Genomic DNA, 8,092 nt, shown 5'->3' with positions numbered 1-8,092 from the left:
TTCAATGTGTTTTGAGCAGTCAAACCTCCCCACACCCATGCTGTTTCTTACCTCTTTGCTCAGATCCAATTCAGGCCTTTCTAATACTATTCTCTAACAGAGGCTCTCTTGCTTTTTATATTATTTCTCTTTCTCTATTCCTTTTTTTCCTTTGTTTTTTCCTTTTTGTTTTTGGGGTTTTCTTTTTTGTTTGTTTGTTTTTGATGTGTGGGTGAGGGAGCACCTTCATAGAGGTGGGGGTGGTGGTGGATAGGATAGGTAGTTTCCGGACTGGAGACCTGGAAAGTGGATAACATTTGTTTCTCTTTTTAAAACAACACTACAATAATGATCCTGAAAAGCAGATCACCACTTTTAACCATTTCAATCTTTCTAAATTTAGAAAGACATGTGTGTGTGTTAGTGCTGATATAATATATATTATATATATTGGTATATATATATATATATATATTTTTTTTCGAGAGAAGGTTTCTCTGGCTGTCCTGGAACTCACTCTGTAGACCACAAGGCTGGCCTCGAACTCAGAAATCTGCCTGCATCTGACTCCCAACTGCTGGGATCAAAGGTGTGCGCCACCACCACACAGCTGCTTATGCATATCTTTTTGTGTAGTGTAAATATAAGAGGAAAATTGTGGAAATCATTTCTCTTTTTGCCATGTGGATCTTATAAATAGAAATGAGCCCTCCAGGCTTGGTAGTGTTTTACTTGATGACACATCAAGTCGTTCTCACGTTTATATTAAATTTCCTAGATTTATTTAAATATTTATTTGTGTGTGTGTGTGTGTGTGTATGTGCGTGTGTGTGTGTGTGTGTGATTGCATACACATGGAGGTCAGGAGCTCTTTCTTTTTTTTAATTATTTGTTTACTCACTTTATAAACCAGTATCCGCCCTTCTCTCATTCAAGTAGCCCCTCATACAGACCCTTCTTCCCCTTTCTCCCTTCCCTTCTCCTCTGGGAAGTGGGAGCCCCTGTCTGGGAATTACCTTCTCCACTCCTTGTCCAGAGACATCCCAAGGTATTTGAGCATGGAATCAGTTTTCTATATCTACCGTGAATACTAAGTATCAAAGTGGATTCATTAAGCTTAAAGAAAAGAGATTTTATGTATTGAGTCATTTCACTAAGTAGACATTGAACTTTTCATTTGATTACAAAATACCTAAGCCAATGATTCTCAACATCTTAAGGCTGTGATCCTTTAATATCATCCCCGTCCACAAAGCTGTTTTTTGTTGTTACTTCATAACTATAATTTTACTACTGTAGTGAACCATGATGTAAATATTTTTGGAGATAGAGTTTTGGTATAGGTGTGGAGAGCTACAGGTTGAGAAGCTTTGACCTAAGCAGTAGCCTTGCCCTTGATCCCAACAAAGGATCAACAACAAAAGATCCAGCAGCAAGAATGCATGGCATGTTTTAGCATGGATCCAGAGTCTTTTGGGTAGGTTTCTGAGCAAATAATTCATGATTATTGAATGTGTATTCTTGGGCTAATCAATCCATTGCAGGAAATGAACCATAGACTTCACAAATGGATTACTTTAGACCATGTTTATATTTATGTCATTTAAAGACAAAAGATCATATCACATGTTCAGTATACTACTAACACAATAAATGCCCTAAATGAGCTTTAATACTGATTATTCTTTCTGATATTCCTAGGCTTAGTAAGGGATGAGCAGACACAAAAGTGGTTTAAGGAATATATTCTGTGAAGTCTTTTCCATTTTTTTCTTGATAAAAATCACTCTCCTTGATGAGGATTTCCTGGTCTTGGATGTGCTTTGGCAGCCAAGCTGAAAGGGTTGGGATTCTACTTTTCAGCTCTAACCCACTAGGTTATTTGAATAGAATGGCTGAAGCAGAGAAAATGGTCATTAATGTTAGCAGTCCATCTAACGGAAATGTCTCCAGCTGCAGGATCATCAGCCCCGGAAATTATTTACACCATTGTTGATCTAGAATCTACTACTACAATTTTAAAATTAATTTAGTCTAATTATCCCCACTTAATAAGATAACATGTCAGTTATCACCACTCCCATAATCTTCTGCATTTTCATCTCCTTTTAGCCTAAATTATCATCGTCTAAGCTTGTTTTTAATGTATTGCAAAAAGCCCAAGATCCTTAGAGGTATAATTAACTTTTTCATTCAGAATCCTAATTTCCTCTCCAGCTCTGTTGCTGCAGTATTTAAACTATTTATTATGCAAACTTGTAAAACTTAAACTATGAATTATGTACAAGTCTCTGAACACAAGCTCTGTCCTAATCATGCCATTTGGTGCCTTCTAGTTCAGGGTAAGTAAATGCAATGGGAATGAATGCTGCAATTCACAAACCAAATTACATTTATGTCTAGGCTTCTTAAAGGGTGACTGATATATATGCCAGTTATTGCTTTAAAACATTTAAAATAAATAGCCATTTAATTCTTCCCATCAATTTTAGTTTCTGTCTAACAGATTATGATGTTTTGGTATAGCTTTGTTCCATGACAGTCTAATATGAGAACATAACTTTTCATTCATTAATTCACTCACTCATTCTTTTACTCATCAAATATTATTAAAGAACAATCCCGTGTTCAAGAAGAGAAACATAGAATTGAAATGACAATTGCTATATACTCACTTGTAGCTCTCAAAGAACTTCTTATAATAAGTAAGAGTTATGATAGTTGAACAACTATAAGAGAGTCCAGTTATAAAAGAAGACTCCAAGAAAATTGGAAGAACAACAAAAGATCTATTGACATCTTGGGAGAAATACTGAGAAAGCCTCAGAAAACTGGATGCTAAACTAGAAAATAAGCTGTAGGACATCAGAGGGGACATTTTTTTTTTTTGTCTTTCTATTGCATGCTGGAAGGCTGGAAGGGAACATTTTGTCATAGGTCTGCGTGCTAGTAAGGGTGGGTAAGGTTTTAGTGAACAGAGGAGAAACAGGTACACAGGCTAAAACTAACACACACTATGTTGTATTCAAGTATGAAAAAACAAAGTAATTGGTGTAGTTAAAATTTGGAAAATGAGAAAAAGCAAAATGTTGATCTATAGAGTGGACAAATGAAAAACATATTTCTATCATTTACATTTATAAATACGTTTTGTCCATTTTTTTCAACTTGGCTTAAGTGACCTGACCGTGTTTCCAGAGGTCAGTAAAGTGAATGTTAGAATCTGAATTTACTGATTCGATAACTCAGTAATTTTTAAATGCTCAAATGACAAATGTATAACCACACATAATTGTTTTGGCTTAAGAACTGAACAAATAACCATGAAACATATTGTTTGTATTTGTACATAAGCCATACATATCTTTGAGCCTCAGCGTCCTGGTATGCTTAAGAATTAAGTGCTAGTTATTAACCAAGCTATTATATATTTGTATTAATTTTAGTCTTGTAATTCAAGCAGGAATTCCTATGAATGCTTCTCCATGGTCATCTTTCACATCTGGTAATTTGACCATGAACTAGAAGACACAGAACATAGTGAATTACAGTTTACTCTGACTCTATGCGAATACATTTCAAATAATATTCTGAATGTTTTTTACAACTAAGATCAAGCTTACAGCCAACACAATGTAGGCATTACTTTTTACTCTGTTTTGCAGATTGGAATAAAAATGTACATAGTTAAAAATTTACAAGTGGTGTGACAGAGATTTGAATTTAGAGCATCTGAGTTGATATCATTCTAATATAACATTGTATGGTAACTTCTCATGAGAGATGAAAGTAATGCACAAAGACAGTGCATGTTTTTGTCTTTCGTGTGAAAACTGACTGCACTTTTATGTGTTTCTTCATGATTTTAGACATTATCAGTATAATAATGTAGAACACAGCACACAGAAAAAAGAATGAACATCTATTAACTGAAAACAGGTACAGATGTAAGAATAAAAACTATTGCTTAGGATACCAGTAAAACAGAAAATCAGTCCAACAGAATCATGAGATCTTTGTCCCTTTCTATCTACACAACAATCCTGACTTTTACAAGGCTACTAATTCTGCCCAAGTTTCGTTTGCACTATTGAAGAGCAAGTAGGCTGTCAAAATTAACCCAGCAGGTAGCATTCATGATGGCTATTTTAGTTTAATGCTTCTAAATAAGTAGCCAAACTTCAAAAAATTATATTCCTCAGATATAATTTGATATTGAAGAAAATACTTCTTGGCAACTTGCCTAATAACATTGGAAGCAATTAAAACTAAAGTATTTTTTTTCTTGAAATCACATTTCATTGCGCCAGCTGTGGAGTTTATTTGTTTGTTCAAGTTCGCCCAGTTGGAGTTAATATCTTTGCTTTATATCCCTATTGCACTTTCTCAGTCCCTTTGTTATAGCACTTAAAACAGTCGGGCTAATATTAAGATGGTTTGTATATGCATGCCTCTTCCATTGAATAAGAAACCCCTAAAGGCAGTGGCTGTTCCATGATCTTCTTATCTCCCACTGCGCCTAGCACTGTGCCCTGCATGACATAAGGACTCGGTGAATATTCATAGACTTGAATGAGCTCACATTTCTACAGATTGACTCAGTTGAGATTTTAGAAATTATTTCAGTTTCTTTTCTGTTGACATTTGCTATATAACTGCAGAATTCTGCCAGCATTTTGTAGAAACTTTGCAATTGGATTTACTATTTCATAGTTGTCAAAATCTATATAGAAAAAAAGACAAAATTTCAAAATGAAATTGAAAGGCAATGGCCATAATAAGATTAATCTATGCAAACATCAGAAATACCTCTAAATAATAGATTTGTATGTGGAAATACATAAGAATCTCTCACGTTTAAGAATTGCTAAATTACCAGTTATTACAATTACAGTGACACAAATGGGTTTATGTTATTTCATACCCATATGTTTCTGCAGTGCAATAGTTTTTATTAGTTACAGGTTATATTTTGGTGAGAAATGTATGTGTAAAGTTAGAAAATAAGATTAGATTTTGTCTGCTTAATCCTTTACTTATTGAGTGATAGTGCACAAACAAGTTAACCTGCTTTAATAATTTACTGCTTTATATATAGGAATGATGTCAAATATATTGTATAAATTTACAGTAGTTAGGAATATGCATACACTCTGAAATGATAGTTTAAACTTGTAAATTTTTGCTCCACTTCTAATTAGATGAATGTTTTTGTATTTTCAAATATGAATAATAATAGTACTATTTTAATAGACTCGACATTTAAATACATTAACTATTCCTATAATGTTTCTTAAGGAATATGTTAAGTTATTTTAAATAAGATCCTAGTTTTACATTGCTGTGTTAGAATAAGAATCAAGTCAGATGGCTTATATCAGAAACTGAGGAAGTGGAGAACATTTAAAAATATGCAAATAGATAATTACCAATGAAATATATGCATGTGTTCCATACTTCATTATTATATATATATATATATATATATATATATATATATATATATATGTTTCATTGTACATCTCAAGAATAGTGTATAGCAATAGTGTTTACCATCCAGCCTGACACTTATTTCTCCTAACAGAAATTGAGTCTTTTTAGATTTTGATTAAAAATTTTCCACAAAAAACAAATAAAAGGAGATATCTTTCAAAATGAACAAAGATAATTTGAACTTTGAATAATAATATAAGAACAAATATTACATGCATATGTAACTGAAATCCATCTCTTTAGTACCTTATGATTGGAAAAGTGGATATACTTTATATAAAATAGACAAACACACACACAGAAACACACACACACAAACACACACACACACACACCACATATATATGTGTGTGTGTTCTATTATGCCTCATTATCTGTACCACTGCAAATCAAAACTAATTTAGGCAGGAATGCATGAGACACACCACTTTTCTGAGTAGGACTAGGAAAAGCACAAATTCAGGATCTGAAGAACATTGATGAAGCAGTTTCAGATACCATTATTAACAAAAATGAATACTGTGAGCAGAATTGTGCATTGAGTTAATAAAATTCTAGAAAAACAGATTTGTGAATGATGGACTTGTCAAGGCTTATATGTCTCCACAGGGAAAATAATTATGTAGGAAACAATTGAGTGTCCTCTCTCACTGGGTACATTCTGGAAAAGAAGATACCTCACCTTGGGATGAATCCCATCTGTAGACACCAATCCCAGACACTATTGCTAATGCCAAGAAGTGCGTGCTTACAGAAACCTGGTATAGCTGTCCCTTGATAGGCTTTGCAAGAGCCTGACCAATACAGATGTGGATGCACGCAGCCATAGGACTGGATGCGGAGACCCCAATGGAGAAGTTAGGGCAAGGACTAAAGGAGCTGAAGGGGATCGCAATCCCATAGAAAGAACAACATTATCAACCTTCCTGCCCCCCGCACCCCCCAAAGAAGCTCTTACTGACTAAACCACCAACCAAAGAGTATACATGGGGTAACACATGGCTCCAGCGACATATATAGAAGAGGATGGCTTTATCTGGCATCGATGGGAGGAAAGGCCCTTGGCCTTGTCAAAGCTAGATACCTCACTCTAGGGGAATGCTGGGGCACTACGGAAGGAGGTGGGTGGGTGGGAAGCACCCTCCTCATAGAGGCAGGGGGAAGGGATAGAGGGTTTGTGGAGGGGAAACAGGGAAGGGGAATAACATTTGAAATGTAAATACATAAAATAAGCAATAAAAAAAGCCAAGGTCAAGTGAATATATAGGGTAGACCATCTGTCCAAGTTGGGCATGAACTTATAAATGCAAATATAGGTAGTTCTTTGAGTCACTTAATTCTTCATCTCCTTTCTCTCATGAGAAGGCCCTATTCAAACTTTCCCTGGAAGCATAAAGCTCTCTAATACTTGAAATCATCATGACAAGGCAGGTAATGATGCTTGAGGTTAAACAGAGAGATAAAAACAGATAACAAAAGAAAGAAGAGGAGGAAAACAAAACCTCACTTTAAAAGACTAACATATCATAAAATATATAGTCACATCATTGTATATTCATCTTGCAAAGTCTAGTTGAATGGCACAAAAGGAACATGCTCTTCCTTGGGAGATTGAATGCTATCACATGCCATTTTCCATTATGTAATAAGTCAGAGAATATATCAGAACACAATACAGGAAAGAAGAAAATTCTAAAAGCCAGTTATAAGCAATGTTGGTTAAAAAATGTGGCAATTAGTGTGCAGAAATCTCACATCAAAAACTGAAAACAAAATGAATAAAGGAAAGCAGATAAACAATAGGAAACTGGAAAATAGCTGTCAAATACACGTGTTTTTAAATAGAGACTCATTAAAATATGACAACATAATTTCATATATCTCCATAAAAAGGAGGAAAACTATCTGCTGTTCAAAAATTTTAAACTATTCTTAAGATAATATAGCTAAATAGCAAATAAATGAGATTATAAAATATGTCAAGAAAATGAAAGTAATAACATCCAAGAACATTTTACTTGAAAATTATTTTTGCACCAAATATTTGAAAACAAATATTTGAAAACACTCTTATGTTCAATAAAGTTACATGCTAAGGTTTTAAGTAGAATGAATAACTAATAAAGAATAAGATATAAAACAAATGGTTTGTAATATATATTAACATGCATAAAATATTACCATTCTTATCATATGGATAAAAGCAATGTAGAAACAATAAAATTATCACAAATATATGAAGAGATGGTAAATAAATTAACATCAAAAAGGACAGGATGCATAGGTAAAAATCTCATATGATTGCACTGATTTATATAAACAAAACAAAACCAAAATTTGCTAAATCCAATTTGATGGTTTTGGGTAGAACTATATAGTACCAAAATGGTTAAATTTCAAATAGTAACCATAAAACATAAATATAAATCATTATGGAAAAAACCTCATTTAGAAAGAAGGTAAAAATAGATAAGAAAGTATTTCTTAAACTTCTGCATTCAGATCAAAGTAGTAGTAGAATAAAAACTAAAGACAAATCACTTTGTGGAAATTAAGACACTGTCAATAGGACCAAACGGCAACCAACAAATTGGGAAAAGATCTTTACCAGCCCTATATC

Source organism: Mastomys coucha, unplaced genomic scaffold, assembly GCF_008632895.1.
Source record: "Mastomys coucha isolate ucsf_1 unplaced genomic scaffold, UCSF_Mcou_1 pScaffold18, whole genome shotgun sequence".
NCBI classification, from domain to species: domain Eukaryota; kingdom Metazoa; phylum Chordata; class Mammalia; order Rodentia; family Muridae; genus Mastomys; species Mastomys coucha.
Note: the sequence above shows the minus strand (reverse complement) of the source record.